The sequence below is a fragment of the Ranitomeya imitator genome, chromosome 2, assembly GCF_032444005.1.
Source record: "Ranitomeya imitator isolate aRanImi1 chromosome 2, aRanImi1.pri, whole genome shotgun sequence".
NCBI lineage: Eukaryota > Metazoa > Chordata > Amphibia > Anura > Dendrobatidae > Ranitomeya > Ranitomeya imitator.
In genome coordinates, this window is record NC_091283.1 from 620,840,987 (window position 1) to 620,857,615 (window position 16,629).

Sequence of the window (16,629 nt, forward strand, 5' to 3'; positions counted from 1 at the left end):
TTTGACCCAAATCAGTGACTCAATCTGTGGATGATAGAGTTTAAGTTGAATCTCCTGAAATTTGTAGTTCCACGCTTTAAGATTTGATTCACAAAGAAAAAAAAAAACTTGCCTAGCACCATTTGCCACACTTTGGAAACATCGTTAAGTGGTTTAACCCCTTAGCGACCGCCGATACGCCTTTTAACGGCGGCCGCTAAGGGTACTTAAACCACAGCGCCGTTAATTAACGGCGCTGTGGAAAAAGTAAATAGCGCCCCCCAGAGTCGGATTTTCTCCGGGGTCTCGGCTACCGGGGGTAGCCGAGACCCCAGAGAACATGATTCGGGGGGTTTTTAACCCACCCCGCATTTGCGATTGCCGGTAATTAACCGTTTACCGGCGATCGCAAAAAAAAAAACGCGATCTCTTTTTAATTTCTCTGTCCTCCGATGTGATCGCACATCGGAGGACAGAGAAAAGGGGTCCCAGGTAGCCCCCCAATACTTACCTATCTCCCCCGATGCTCCTCGTGGCTCCCGGTGGGCGCCGCCATCTTCAAAATGGCAGGCGCATGCGCAGTGCGCCCGCCGGCCGGCCCCGCGAGAATCTTTGGGGTCTCGGCTGCCGGGGGTAGCCGAGACCCCAAAGAGCATGATCGGGGTCGGTTTTACCGACCCCTGGTTTGCGATCGCCGGTAATTAACTGTTTACCGGCGACCGCACAAAAAAAAAAGTCGAAGTGTAATTCTCTGTCCTCTGATGTGATCGCACATCAGAGGACAGAGAAATAGGGGGATTCGGGGACCCTGCCATACTCACCTGTGTCCCTGGATCCTCCTGCTGCTCCTCCTGGCCGCCGGCAAAAGAAAATGGCGGGCGCATGCGCAGTGCGCCCGCCATCTGTCTCCATCTGCCGGCCGGCAGGAGAAGAGCAGTTGGGGCTAAAATTAGGGTTAGGGTTAGGGGTAGGGTTAGGGTTAGGGGTAGGGTTAGGGTTAGGGCTAGGGTTAGGGGTAGGGTTAGGGGTAGGAGTAGGGTTAGGGGTAGGGTTAGGGCTAGGGTTAGGGTTAGGGCTAGGGGTAGGGTTAGGGTTAGGGTTAGGGCTAAGGGTAGGGTTAGGGCTAGGGGTAGGGTTGGGGGTAGGGTTAGGGCTAGGATTAGGGTTAGGGCTAAATTTAGGGTTAGGGTTGGGGCTAAATTTAGGGTTAGGGTTGGGGTTAAATTTAGAGTTAGGGTTGGGGCTAAATTTAGGGTTAGGCTTCTTTCACACTTACGTCGGTACGGGGCCGTCGCAATGCATCGGCCCGACATACCGACACATGGGGAGGAGGGGGCGGAGTTACGGCCACGCATACGCGGTCAGAAATGGCGGATGCGACGTACAAAAAAACGTTACATTGAACGTTTTTTTGTGCTGACGGTCCGCCAAAACACTCATCCAGTGCACGACAGACGCGACGTGTGGCCATCCATCACGATTCGTCGGCAATACAAGTCTATGGGCAAAAAACGCATCCTGCGGGCACATTTGCAGGATCCGTTTCTTGTCCAAAACGACGGATTGCGACGGATGCCAAACAACGCAAGTGTGAAAGTAGCCTTAGGGCTAGGGTTAGGGTTGGGGCTAAAGTTAGGGCTAGGGTCGGGGCTAAAGTTAGGGTTAGAGTTTGGATTAGGGTTAGGGTTTGGATTAGGGTTGGTATTAGGGTTAGGGTTGGCATTAGGGTTACGCTTGGGATTAGGGTTAGGTTTGGGATTAGGGTTAAGGTTAGGGTTGTGATTAGGGGTGTATTGGGATTAAGGTTAGGTTTGAGGTTAGGGTTGAGATTAGGATTAGGGGTGTGTTGGATTTAGGGTTTTGATTAGGGTTATGGTTAGGGTTGACATTAGAGTTGTTTTGGGGTAAGGGTTGTGATTATCGTTAGGGTTAGTGATTAGGATTATGGAACAGGTTGGGATTAGGGTTAGGGGTGTGTTGGGGTTAGGGTTGGAGCTCGAATTGGGGGGTTTCCACTGTTTAGGTACATCAGGGGGTCTCCAAACACGATAGCCAATTTTGCGCTCAAAAAGTCAAATGGTGCTCCCTCCCTTCTGAGCTCTGCCGTGCGCCCAAACAGTGGGTTACCCCCACATATGGGGCATCAGCATTCTGGGGATAAATTGGACAACAACTTCTGGGGTCCAATTTCTCTTGTTACCCTTGTGAAAATAAAAACTTGGGGGCTACAAAATCCTTTTTGTGGAAAAATATATATATATTTTTTTATGACTCTGCATTATAAACTTCTGTGAAGCACTTGGGCATTCAAATATCTCACCACACATATATATAAGTTCCTTGGGGGGTCTAGTTTCCAAAACGGGGTCACTTGTGGGGGGTTACTACTATTTAGGTACATCAGGGGCTCTGCAAACGCAACATAACGCCCACAGACCATTCTATCTAAGTCTGCATTCCAAAACGGCGCTCCTTCCTTTCCAAGCTCTGCAGTGCGCCCAAACAGTGGTTTACCCCCACATATGGGGCATCAGCATACTCAGGATAAATTGGACAACAACTTTAGTGGTCCAATTTCTCCTGTTACCCTTGTAAAAATATAAACTTGGGGGCTACAATATCTTTTTTGTGAAAAAAAAATATTTTTTATTTTCACGACTCTGCATTCTAAACTTCTGTGAAGCACTTGGGCATTCAAAGTTCTCACCACACATCTAGGTAAGTTCCTTGTGGGGTCTAGTTTCCAAAATGGGGTCACTTGTGGAGGGTTTCTACTGGTTAGGTACATCAGGGGCTCTGCAAACGCAACATAATGCCCTCAGACCATTCTATCAAAGTCTGCATTCCAAAAAGGCGCTCCTTCCCTTCCGAGCTCTGCCGTGCGCCCAAACAATGGTTGACCCCCACATTTGGGGTACCAGCATACTCAGGACAAATTGGACAACAACATTTGGGGTCCAATTTCTCTTGTTACCCTCGTGAAAATAAAAACTTGGGGGCTAAAAAATCTTTTTTGTGGAATAAAAAAAAAATTATTTTCACGACTCTGCATTATAAACTTCTGTGAAGCACTTGGGCATTCAAAGTTCTCACCACACATCTAGTTAAGTTTCATGGGGGGTCTAGTTTCCAAAATGGGGTCACTTGTGGGGGATTTCTTCTGTTTAGGCACATCAGGGGCTCTCCAAACGCGACATGGCGTCCGATCTCAATTCCAGCCAATTCTACATTGAAAAAGTAAAACGGCACTCTTTCTCTTCCAAGCTCTGCGGTGCGCCCTAACAGTGGTTTACCCCCACATATTGGGTATCGACGTACTCAGGAGAAATTGCACACCAATTTTAGTGGTCTAATTTCTCCTGTTACACTTGTGAAAATAAAAATTTGTGGGCAAAAAGATCATTTTTGTAGAAAAAATGCGATTTTTTTTTTTCACGGCTCTACGTTATAAACTTCTGTGAAGCACTTGGGGGTTCAAAGTGCTCACCACACATCTAGATAAGTTCCTTAAGGGGTCTAGTTTCCAAAATGGTGTCACTTATGGGGAGTTTCCACTGTTTAGGCTTATCAGGGGCTCTCTAAACGTGACATGGCGTCCGATCTCAATTCCAGCCAATTCTGCATTGAAACAGTCAAACGGCGCTCCTTCACTTCTAAGTTCTGCGGTGCGCCCAAAAAGTGGTTTACCCCCACATATGGGGTATTGGCGTATTCAGGAGAAATTGCATAACAAAATTTATGGTTACATTTCTGTTTTTACACTTGTGAAAATAAAAAAAATGGTTCTGAATTAAGATGTTTGCAAAAAAAAGTTAAATGTACATTTTTTCCTTCCACATTGTTTCAGTTCCTGTGAAGCACGTAAAGGGTTAATAAACTTCTTGAATGTGGTTTTGAGAACCTTGAGGGGTGTAGTTTTTAGAATGGTGTCACACTTCATTATTTTCTATCATATAGACCCCTCAAAATGACTTCAAATGTGATGTGGTCCCTAAAAAAAAATGGTGTTGTAAAAATGAGAAATTGCTGGTCAACTTTTAATCCTTATAACTACCTAACAAAAAAAAATTTTGTTTCCAAAATTGTGCTGATGTAAAGTAGACATGTGGGAAATGTTATTTATTAACTATTTTTCATGACATATCTCTCTGATTTAAGGCCTAAAAAACACAAAGTTTGAAAATTGCAAAATTTTAAAAATTTTCGCTATATTTCCATTTTTTCATAAATAATCGCAAGTAATATCGAAGAAATGTTACCACTAACACGAAGTACAATATGTCACGAAAAAACAGTCTCAGAATCAGCGGGATCCGTTTAAGCGTTCCAGAGTTATAACCTCATAAAGTGACAGTGGTCAAAATTGCAAAAATTGGCTCGGTCATTAAGTACCAAATTGGCTCTGTCACTAAGGGGTTAATGTAGTTTTGTGTGGCTGGACGGGCCTCCCAATACTGTCATGAACTCCAGCTGTGGCATCAATCGGATTATCATACTTTGTATATTGGTGGTTAATCAAAGATCAGCGTTCTAAGTGAAGAACTGTTGGGCACTGAGCTGGCAATTTTGTATCCAAGAATCTGTTTCCATCTCCAGATTACACTGGGTAAGTGGAATACAGATGTCATATTGAACATCTTAGGAAGTCCATCTCACTCTCTCTCCCACCCTCTCCCCATATTAAGATTTGCAAAATTTTTGCCGCAAAACGAATTTTTATTAAAAATTTCAAATATCCCGCTCAACTACAATGCTTGATATTTGACACATTGGTGTCTTACTCTTATACTTGATTGGGAAGTTTACTAAGCATGCTTAAAAAGTTGCTTTGGTTTAATTTTTGCCAAATTTATTATTAAGGTGTGACATTTTAAAATTATGGACTGGCAGAGATGAACTGAGGAAATCAAATATCACCATTTTTGTTAAATGTGGGCCTGTTTATATGACCAAAAAATGGGAAAAAAGATAAAAATATACATTTTTAGTTTTTCTACCCAGCGATTGTTACAGATGAATATTGAGTGAAACAGCTAGGGAAATGTCATTCTTTTAATGTGCTTTACTTTATGGAGTCAGCATTCTAGGGCAGCATATGTCAGATCATCAGGGGAATTAAAAACTTACTGGAGAAGCACAATCCACTTAGTCTTTAGATAATAGTATTGCTAAATTAGAAACGTCTTGTAGGTAGCTAGACATCCAGAGTAGATTTAAGGCATGTTTTATGTTGTTTTTTGGGAATTAAGTGCAAGGCCTAATTAACATCCACAAGTAATTAGAGAAGATTCAGCATTAACTGTTTCACCAATGACAGCACTGTTCATATCACTCCATAACGAGTCCATTATTTAATGTGCTAGCTGCTGGTACACTTAGATCCTTAGGCTAGACATAGCAGCGGGTCATGCTGGTATTTTTTTTTTACACTGTGTTCTCGGCAAGAAAGAAAAGCAGAAAATAGAACTTGATTAAATTCTTATTAAAAAAATGTTAAAATAAATTGGGAGGACGGTTTGATCTTACAATCATTAGATTCCTTGTAATCAAGATTAATTGAAACATTTTTGCATTAGCCTGTGGTTGATGACATCAATTATTTATTTTATCCCTTTTTAATCAAAGTGAAATAAATATGTAATATTTGAGAATATTGAAAAGACAAAGACACTGCTATAATAAAATGTTTTTATGAAGTAATGTTTATTATACTTATTTCTCAAGAGTTTCAACATATTGTGAGGGCTGTTCTTCAAGAATTCAGAGTGCAGTTACGTGATAAGAAACTTTGAGAGTACTTATTGCTTAGATGGCAATCTGGAATTGACTTGGTGTAATAAGACATGTGTCTGTCTAGTTGGACCTATCTTTATCTAGTGTTAATACAGAGGAAAACAAAATTAAAGATATGTGGAAAATTTTTTTTCTCATAGACGTAGTGGATGACCCCGCAATTCTAAGTAGACAAATTAATCTCTTAAGACTGATCTCTTTAATGGCCATTGTTATAATTATGAAAGTAATTAAAGAGGATGGTAAAAAGAAACATTCTTGTACTGAGATAATCTTTTAAACGTACCCTTGCTATGTAGTGAGTAATGGCTTTGTCTCACAGTGCAGGATCATGGTCTGTGTATACTATATTTCCTGGAAAAGAAAGGACACAAAAAATAGTATTCAGATAGGACAGAATGGGATCACAGTGTCATGGCTCAACTCCGGGGCTCGATCCAGTGATCTCTGGCTGTGGGTAGGTTTCCCTCTCTGTTTGATCACAGCCTGTGTTATCTCTTTCCAGCTGCTGAAAATATTCTGGAGTAAAATATTCTGTACTGGAGGAATAAGATATGGGGGTAATATACCTTTAACCCCTTTCTGACCTCGGGCGGGATAGTAGGTCAGATCCCCTGCTTTGATGTGGGCTCTGGCGGTGAGCCCACATCAAAGCCGCGACATGTCAGCTGTTTTGAACAGCTGACATTTGCGCGCAATAGCGGCGAGTGGAATCACGATCCATCTGCCGCTATTAACTAGTTAAATACTGCTGTCAAACGCTGACATCGGCATTTAACTACCGCTTCCTGCCATGCGGCAGGAAATGCGTGCATCGCCGACCCCCATCACGAAACGGGGGTCAGCGATGCATCAGGATGGTAACCATAGAGGTCCTTGAGACCTCTGTGGTTACTGATGCCGGTTTGCTGTGAGCGCCACCCTGTGGTCGGCGCTCATAGCAAGCCTGTGATTCATCTGCATAGGAGCGATCTGATGATCGCTGCTATGTAGCAGAGCCAATCGAGTGGTGCCAGCTTTGTAGATTGTGAGCCCTCGCGGGCAGGGTCCTCTCTCCTCCTGTACCAGTTGTGACTTGTATTGTTCAAGATTATTGTACTTGTTTTATTATGCATACCCCTCCTCACATGTAAAGCGCCATGGAATAAATGGCGCTATAATAATAAATAATAATAATAATAATAACTACTAACACTAGGACTACTGGTATAGTCATTTTGACTACTTGCACTTTTTATTTCTCTTCTGTGACTACATTTTTCAGAATTCTGGCTTGAGACTCGGTGACTTTTCCTCAAACAGGATGTGAAAAAAGATTTTGTGACAATAAATACTTTTGGTGAAAAAATTGCGTGTTTTTTTCAAAATTTACCTTTAACTACTAAAGGTAGTCATTTTGACTACCTACTAGATTTTGCTGTCCTTTTGTCACTAAATGTTGCTGTAACGTTTTGTGCATAATTTTTTCACTGTATCTTATTTACCCTGATGTTCATATAGATGTAGTTTAATTCAGAAGTCAACTTTTCACATTTTCCTTGTGTTATCTGGTTCTATTACTGTGTAATGCTGAACTGAGAAGAGCTTGTTTGTAATACTGTAGGCTCTTATCTTATGCTAAAGAAAGGTGTTGTTTTTCTCTGGTCCTAGCAGTAGACAGTAGTCTGGATAGTAAGTTTACTTTCAGTTCAGCTGAAGAGACAAAGAGAACACATGCAGACAAAAGAGCTAAAAAAAACTCATACAAGTATATAGCAGATACAATATTTTATTGTCATATTATTCAATTATTTTGTACTGTATAGTGTGAAGCAGCAATTTTCTTGGGGGAAAAACTATATTTGCATACAGCTTGATGTTATTAGTTATAGTTTACAGCTAGAAAGAATATGTTTTTATCTGCAAATGGGCAATATGCATGAATATAGCAATAATGCAATGTAATGGTTTATGATGCGAAAACGATAATAATTATGTGTTTTTTTTTTTCATTTTTCTTTTGTTTATGATCAACCATGTTCACGTGCAGTATAATTCTGCGAAAAAATGTATAAATTAGCTAAAACATCAAGACTTTTATAGGTCCAGTTAAAAATGAATGAACATTATATTTGTATAGTGGTAGCGAATAGAACAGCAGGGATATGTTACTGGTGATTCTCATTGTATGCTGTATTATATGAATATATACTGTACACATGTCCAGTACTTCTATTTTCTGTTGTAGTTTTACAATGATCCTAGCAATAAAAGTTGTAAAGGACCCCCTCTAAACTCTAAAAATAAAGAAAACAAGTCAGTAATCAGAATGACTACATTCAGTAGTTCTAGTCGGAGTCACGAGTCCAGTAGTCCTAGTGTTAAAGCATGACAAAAGTAAAAAAAAGTTTAAAAAAATATGAAATAAATAAAAAAAAAGGTGGTTTAAATCACCCCCTTTCGCCCCATTCAAAATAAAACAATAAAAATAAAATCAAATATACACATATTTGGTATCGCCACATTCAGAATCGCCTGATCTATCAATAAAAAAAGATTAACCTGATCGCTAAACGGCATAGTGAGAAAAAAATTCAAAACGCCAAAATTACGTTTTTTTGGTCGCTGCGACATTGCATTAAAATGCAATAACGGGCGATCAAAAGAACGTATCTGCACCAAAATGATGGCACTAAAAACATCAGCTCGGCATGCATAAAATAAGCCCTCACCCGACCCCAGATCCCAAAAAATGGAGACGCTACGGGTATCAGAATATGGAGCATTTTTTTTATTTTTTAGCAAAGTTTGAAATTTTTTCACCACTTAGATAAAAAATAACCTAGATATGTTTGGTGTCTATGAACTCGTACTGACCTGGAGAATCATAATGTCAGGTCAGTTTTAGCATTTATTGAACCTAGCAAAAAAGCCAAACAAAAAACTCGCATGGGATTGCACTTTTTTCCAATTTCACCGCACTTGGATTTTTCTTCCCATTTTCTAGTACATGTCATGGTAAAATCAATGATGTAATTCAAAAGTACAACTCATCCTTCAAAAAATAAGCCCTTACATCGCCATATTGACAGAAAAATAAAAAAGTTATGGCTCTGGGAAGGAGGGGAGTGAAAAACGAACACGGAAAAGTGGAAAATCCCAAGGTCATAAAGGGGTTAAGGGTCGCCAGGTCCCGTAATCACGTGCACCCTGACACGCATTTCAAAAAAACTTCCTTCGTCGTGGTGCACGTGGTTCCTCTAGTACTCTTTTTTGCACTCTTGAACTTTGTATGTGGTAATGATTTGATTTGTCATTTGATATATCCACACTTAATCATGCACATTTTGAGATTTTTTTCACGTTTTGCACATGCACGTTAAGTGTCACTAGTAGTGTTGAGCGATACCGTCCGATACTTGAAAGTATCGGTATCGGATAGTATCGGCCGATACCCGAAAAGTATCGGATATCGCCGATACCGATATCCGATACCAATACAAGTCAATGGGACACTAAGTATCGGAAGGTATCCTGAAGGATCCCAGGGTCTGAAGGAGAGGAAACTCTCCTTCAGGCCCTGGGATCCATAGTGAGGTGTAAAATAAAGAATTACAATAAAAAATATTGTTATATTCACCTCTCCGGCGGCCCCTGGAACATCACCGTGAGGAACCGGCGTCCGGCAGGCTTCTTTGTTCAAAATGAGCGCCTTTAAGACCTGCGGAATGACGTCGCGGCTTCTGATTGGTCGCGTGCCGCCCATGTGACCGCCACGCGACCAATCAGAAGCCGCGACGTCATTCCACAGGTCCTAAAGGCGCTCATTCTAGGAATTTATCTGAGGAATGACATCGCGGCTTCTGATTGGTCGCGTGGCGGTCACATGGGCAGCACGCGACCAATCAGAAGCCGCGACGTCATTCCGCAGGTCCTAAAGGCGCTCATTTTGAACAAAGAAGCCTGCCGGACGCCGGTGACTCGCGGTGATGTTCCAGGGGCCGCCGGAGAGGTGAACATAACAATATTTTTTATTTTAATTCTTTATTTTACACCTCCGATACCGATACCCGATACCACAAAAATATCGGATCTCGGTATCAGAATTCCGATACCGCAAGTATCGGCCGATACCCGATACTTGCGGTATCGGAATGCTCAACACTAATCACTAGTCCTAATATATATATATATATATATATATATATATATACTTGGGAATGCCTCTTTTTTTTGCACATACTGATACCTTTTTTCATTAATATCTTTTATTAATATATATTTATATTTTTTATGTACTTGATGTTTATTATATGTTATTATTAGTGTTGAGCGATACCGTCCGATACTTGAAAGTATCGGTATCGGATAGTATCGGCCGATACCCGAAAAATATCGGATATCGCCGATACCGATATCCGATACCAATACAAGTCAATGGGACATCAAGTATCGGAATGTATCCTCATGGATCCCAGGGTCTGAAGGAGAGGAAACTCTCCTTCAGGCCCTGGGATCCATATTAAAGTGTAAAATAAAGAATTAAAATAAAAAATATTGTTATATTCACCTCTCCGGCGGCCCCTGGACATCAGCGGGAGGATCCGGCGTCCGGCACGGCTTCTTTCTTCAAAATGCGCGCCTTCAGGACCTGTGGAATGACGTCCCGGCTTCTGATTGGTCGCGTGCCGCCCATGTGACCGCCACGCGACCAATCAGAAGCCGCGACGTCATTCCTCAGGTCCTAGAAGGCGCTCATTCTAGGACTTTAGCTGAGGAATGACGTCGCGGCTTCTGATTGGTCGCGTGGCGGTCACATGGGCGGCACGCGACCAATCAGAAGCCGGGACGTCATTCCACAGGTCCTGAAGGCGCGCATTTTGAAGAAAGAAGCCGTGCCGGACGCCGGATCCTCCCGCTGATGTCCAGGGGCCGCCGGAGAGGTGAATATAACAATATTTTTTATTTTAATTCTTTATTTTACACTTCCGATACCGATACCCGATATCACAAAAATATCGGATCTCGGTATCGGAATTCCGATACCGCAAGTATCGGCCGATACCCGATACTTGCGGTATCGGAATGCTCAACACTAGTTATTATATATTTTTTAAGGAATCAATTTTTATATAATGGTCTGCCTTTTCCAGATATGGTTTTTATATTTTTTAAATGTCCTGAATACGCGCACATTGTCGTTATGTAATTTTCTTTGCCATTATTATTTAACAAAAACACTTATTATTTAAGTTCCTGTCTGTAATTCAATCCAGTGGTTTCGGTTGTTTTGGTTAGTTCGCATATTTTGAGTAGTCTTCACTCCTTTTTTTACCTGAAAAAAAATTAAATACTGTATATATATATATATATATATATATATACTGCTTAAAAAAATAAAAAGGACACTAAAATCCCACATCCTAAATATCACTGAATTAAATATTCCAGTTGCAAATCTTTATTCATTACATGGTGGAATGTGTTGAGAATAGTGATGAACAAATATACTTGTTACTCGAGATTTCCAGAGCACACTCGGGTGTCCTCCGAGTGTTTTTTAGTGCTCCGAAATTTAGTTTTTATTGCCACAGCTGAATGATTTACATCTGTTAGCCAGCATAAGTACATGTGGGGGTTACCTGGTTGCTTGTACTGGCCTGTCTCCTGGCAGTGCCTCCAGCCTTTGGACACTACGCTGACAGACACAGGCTCACATTAATGTGCCATCCTGGATGAGCTGCACTACCTGAGCCACTTGTGTGGGTTGTAGAGTCTCATGCTACTTTGAGTGTAAAAGCACAACCAACATTCAAAAGTGACCAAAACATCAGCCAGAAAGCATTGCTACTGAGATGTGGTCTGTGGTCCCCACCTGCAGACCCACTTCTTTATTGAGTGTGTCTTGATGATTGCCAATAATTTCCATCTGTTGTCTATTCCATTTGCACAACAGCATGTGAAATTGATTGTCAAACAGTGTTGCTTCCTAAGTGGACAGTTTAATTTCACAGAAGTGTGATTTACTTGGAGTTATATTCTGTTGTTTAAGTGTTCCCTTTATTTTTTTGAGCAGCGTATATACATATATATATATATATATATATATATATATATATATATAAACATATTTTTTTACATTTATTTTTATATGTGATATTTGGTGTTTCTATTGCTATAATTCAACAAATGAAAAATAAGGGGCTCTGTATAAACAAAACCATGTCAGGTAGACAAACAAAAATGTCATCCACAACTACCAGAAAAATTGTTTTAGGATGGAAAGAAAGTCCGACAAATACCATCAGCTGAAATACAGGACTCTCTGAAAACTATAGGTGGGGCTGTTTCAAGATGCACAATTAGGAGGCAATTGAAGAAAAATAGGCTGCATGGTCGAGTTGCCAGAAGAAATCCATTACTGCGCAAATGCCACAAAGTATCTTGTCTACAATATGTAAAACAGCACAGAGACAAGCCTCAAAACTTATGGAACAAGGTAATTTGGAGTGAAGAGACCAAAATTGAACTTTTTGGCCACAACCATAAATGTTACATTTGGAGAGAGGTCAACAAGGCCTATGATGAAAGGAACACTATTCCTACTCTAAGGAACGGCGGTAGATCACTGATGTTTTGGGGATGTGTGAGCTACAAAGGTACAGGAAACTTGGTCAAAGTTGAAGGAAAGATGAAAGAATATAGGATGTTATCCACAAATACTGGAGGCAAATTTGCTCTCATCAGCCCGGAAGCTGCGCATGGGACATACTTGAATGTTACAACTTGACAATGATCCAAAGCACAAGGCCAAGTCCACCTGTCATTGGCTACAGCAGAACAAAGTGAAGGTGCTGGTGTGGCCATCTCGGTCTCCAGACCTCAATATCATTGAGCAACTCTGGGGAGATTTCAGGTGGGCAGTTCATGCTAGAAAGCCCATGAATTTACAGGAACTGGAGGCTTTTTGCCAAGAAGAGTGGGCAGCTTCACTATCGGAGAAAATAAAGAACCTTTCAGACAACTACCACAAAAGACCAAGCTGTCATTGATGATAGAGGGGGCAATACATGGTATTAAGAAATGGGGTATGTGAACTTTTGATCAGGGTCATTTGGCTGTTTTGGATTGTCATTATGATTTAAAAAGAGAAATCACAGTAGTTTTACAATAATTGACTTCATCCAACCACTAACCTTCAGTGTTCAGTGTTTTGATGTTATCATTCATATTCTCTGAAAAAAGGCCAAGAAAGCAAAAATTCTGCTGGGATATGTAAACTTTTTAGCACAACTGTAGATGCTACAAATTATTTTAAAAAGTCAGGTCCAATACTGTATGACACTAAGAACAGAAGATTTCTTGTGGCCTCTGGATCAAGTCAGGTCCAATACTGTATGACACTAGGAACAGAAGGATCTTTAGATGGCTTCTGGATCAGGCCTCTGTAACACACTAGATGCCACAAACTATTTTAAAGTCAGGTTCAATACTGTATGACACTTGGAACACAAGGATTTTTGGTGGCCTCTGGATCAGGTCTCTACAACTTAATTTCAACCCAACAAAATGACAAAGTGTGAAACGGCAAGTTGTCTAACTTTATGCAACTTAAAAATTATTATTTTTTTAATGTGCCTTTGGTCTGCACACAGTTTCATATCATCACAGCATTAAATGACAAGGTGTGATACAGCAGGCTGTTTCACATTTAGCTGGTGAAAAAATATTCTTTAGAATGCTATGCTCATGCATGTAGCACAATAGAACCAGTGCACAACACACTTGTAGGACATGTGCCCTGATGGTTTTGTCTGTGGACCTCAGTAATGGCAACAAAAAAATAAAAAATGCTAGAAGGTAAATTTAACAGCCACACTGGACATTAGCTAGCTACACTACATAACTGATATTCAACTGCCTAGCTAACTAGCTAAAATCTTGCTGCTAACAGTCCCAGTGTCAGGAGCAGCCTCTCTGTGCTGTTATAGTGTCAAAATGGCGCTAAAACAAGATGTCCACTATTTATATGGAGCGAGACATGTGATTTCAACAGCCAATGACACAAGCCATTGTGTCAGGACATTATGAATGTTTCCTGCACCCTGACTGGATAGCCCCGATGTGCACAAATAAAGTTAGGGAAAAAAATTACTGTTTACAAGAGCGTCGATCCTCTGCAAACCCATTCCCCTAATCAAATAAGTGCAAAATGCTCATGATACACCACCATTATAGTTGCTGAAGTGCTGAAAATACTTTTGTGGCAGCGCAAATATTTTCCCGCACTTTTTACCGAATGTTGCCGATTTTTTCCAATTTTATAAAATTTTGCTAGTGTTTCCAATCACAAATCTGAATGTGCCATATTGGTGCCAAATTTATGTTTGTTCATCATTTTCAGAACAAATTTGCTCATCACTTCTAAACAGTTCTTTCTCTGCAAGTTAAATTTATGTGTGTATTTTGTGCAGGATAGTTTGTTGGACATCGTTTCCAATAGCTCAGGCCACAATATAGGGCTCTATTTGAGCCTGAGTGTTTTAATTTGAAGAAAGGAGAAACACCCACAAGCTTTCAGTGTTGGAACCGCAGCCACAACTGATGCAGATGTCTATATAAAACTCCACACAGGTAATTTTGTTTTATACATCTGAGGATGGCTCTTTTAGAGCAGAAACGCGTTGTGTTTTGAATGACTTTTTAAGGTTTTTAAAACTATTTTAATCTGTTGTTAGGACTGGTGGAACGCACCAAATAATAATTAGACAGGATATGAGGTGCGTTCACAGTCCGGGGTCCACCGTGGAGAAAGGACACCTGCTGCTCGGTAATGACAGACTAGATTGCAGTATAATGAGAATACACACACGGGTTAGCTTCAGCCGGTATGAAGGAAGCGAACCCTGTTGCATCACAGGGTGGCAATACCACACAGAGAGCACAAGTAAAGGGTCACAGAACTCTGTCCCAAGACACGGGGAAAGAGTTCCTCTAGACCTCTTACGCTCAACACCGCTACTGTGGTGTCAGGGATAGAACTGAACTAATAATTAACTCCTGAAGAGTGCGTACAGTGCCGCTCTGGCAGATGTCAATAACGACCCTAACAATGTGTTAGGGCTAGCGGAATGCACCAAATAATTAGAAAGATAGAGTAAGGTTCGCACCTTGCAGAAATAGAACCTGCTGCTAATTAGTGACGGACTATATGGCGGTACAATATGGATTCACTCACGGGTTAACTTCACCCAGTATGAAGAAAGCGAACCCTGTTACATCACAGGGCCGCGGTACTGCACAAAGAGCACAAGCAAAGAGTCACAGAACTCTACCCCTATACTCAGGATTAGAGTACAACTAGACCTCTTGTGCTTGACACCGCAACTGGGGTGTCAGCATTGCTGAAATAATAATTTAAGTGCATGGGACGCCACTAACCACCCAGGCTTGGGCAAGGAAAGCGCTATGAAAGTGCACGGTGCCGCACTGGCGGTCACAGCAATTTGACACTGTTTTGTGTGTCACGTGTTGATAGCAAGCCGGGTACTAGATAGCAATCATCCACCTTACATGAGCAGTCATACACAAGGGAGGGGATAATTAATGAGTGACATTCACTCGTCAACACACACGTTTACAAGTGTACACTAGCGCATGGCCGAGCGGCCATGCGAACCTTTTATTGCGGCAGTGCTACAAGACCTTCCAGATCGTCCAATAGGAGCCGCCACAGGACCTGAGCATGAGACCCCCGACCTCAAATGGGAGGTCGTCCTGTGGGCATGCTCAGTAAGGGAAAAGCAGGACTTAGTCCTAGAAAGACCTGCTCGCTGCAGAACATTGCTGGCTACAAGGACAGAGCCTGGAAGGGCAGTAGTAACCAATCATCCAGTATCAGCCTGAGCTAGACGCTGGGACCGACGTCTCTGCTGAGCAGACGCCACTGTGGCTGGAGAAGAATGTGAGATGGCAGCGGAGATGGTTTGAGATTTCCCCTGTGCAGAGGCAGGAACTCGACACCTAACACAAGGGCCAGGAAAGCACATGGCACCGCACTGGCGGTCGCTGCTGAGAGATGCTAAATTGTGTGCTGGATGTGTAGAGTAGCACTGTCTGGTGCTAGGTAGCTTCCACCATTCGCGAGCAGGCAACAACACCATGGATGGGAATGATTCGGAGCTTTCATCCATCGAAAGGCATACATCCACACACACACATTAGCATGTTTACACTAGCGCATGGCAGAGCGGCCATTCAAACCTTTTATAGCAGTAGTGCTGCGGGATCTTCCTGATGGTCCAATAGGAGCCGCCACAGGACCTGAGCATGTGACCCCTGACCTCAATGGGAGGTCGTCCCGTGGGCATGCTCACTAAGGGAAAAGCAGGACTAAAGGTAGCTTCACACATAACGATATCGTTAACGATATTGTTGCTTTTTGTGACGTAGCAATGATATCGTTAAGGAAATCGTTCTGTGTGACAGCGACCAACGATCAGGCCCCTGCTGGGAGATCGTTGGTCGCTGAGAAAAGTCCAGAACTTTATTTCGTCGCGGGACTCCCTGCAGACATCGCTGGATCGGCGTGTGTGACACCGATCCAGCAATGTCTTCACTGGTAACCAGGGTAAACATCGGGTTACTAAGCGCAGGGCCCTGCGCTTAGTAACCCGATGTTTACCCTGGTTACCCGGGGACCTCGGGATCGTTGGTCGCTGGAGAGCTGTCTGTGTGACAGCTCTCCAGCGACCAAACAGCGACGCTGCAGCGATCGACATCGTTGTTGGTATTGCTGCAGCGTCGCTGAGTGTGAAGGTACCTTTAGTCCCATAAAAGCCTGCTCACTGCTGATCAGTGCTGGCTACAAAGGCAGAG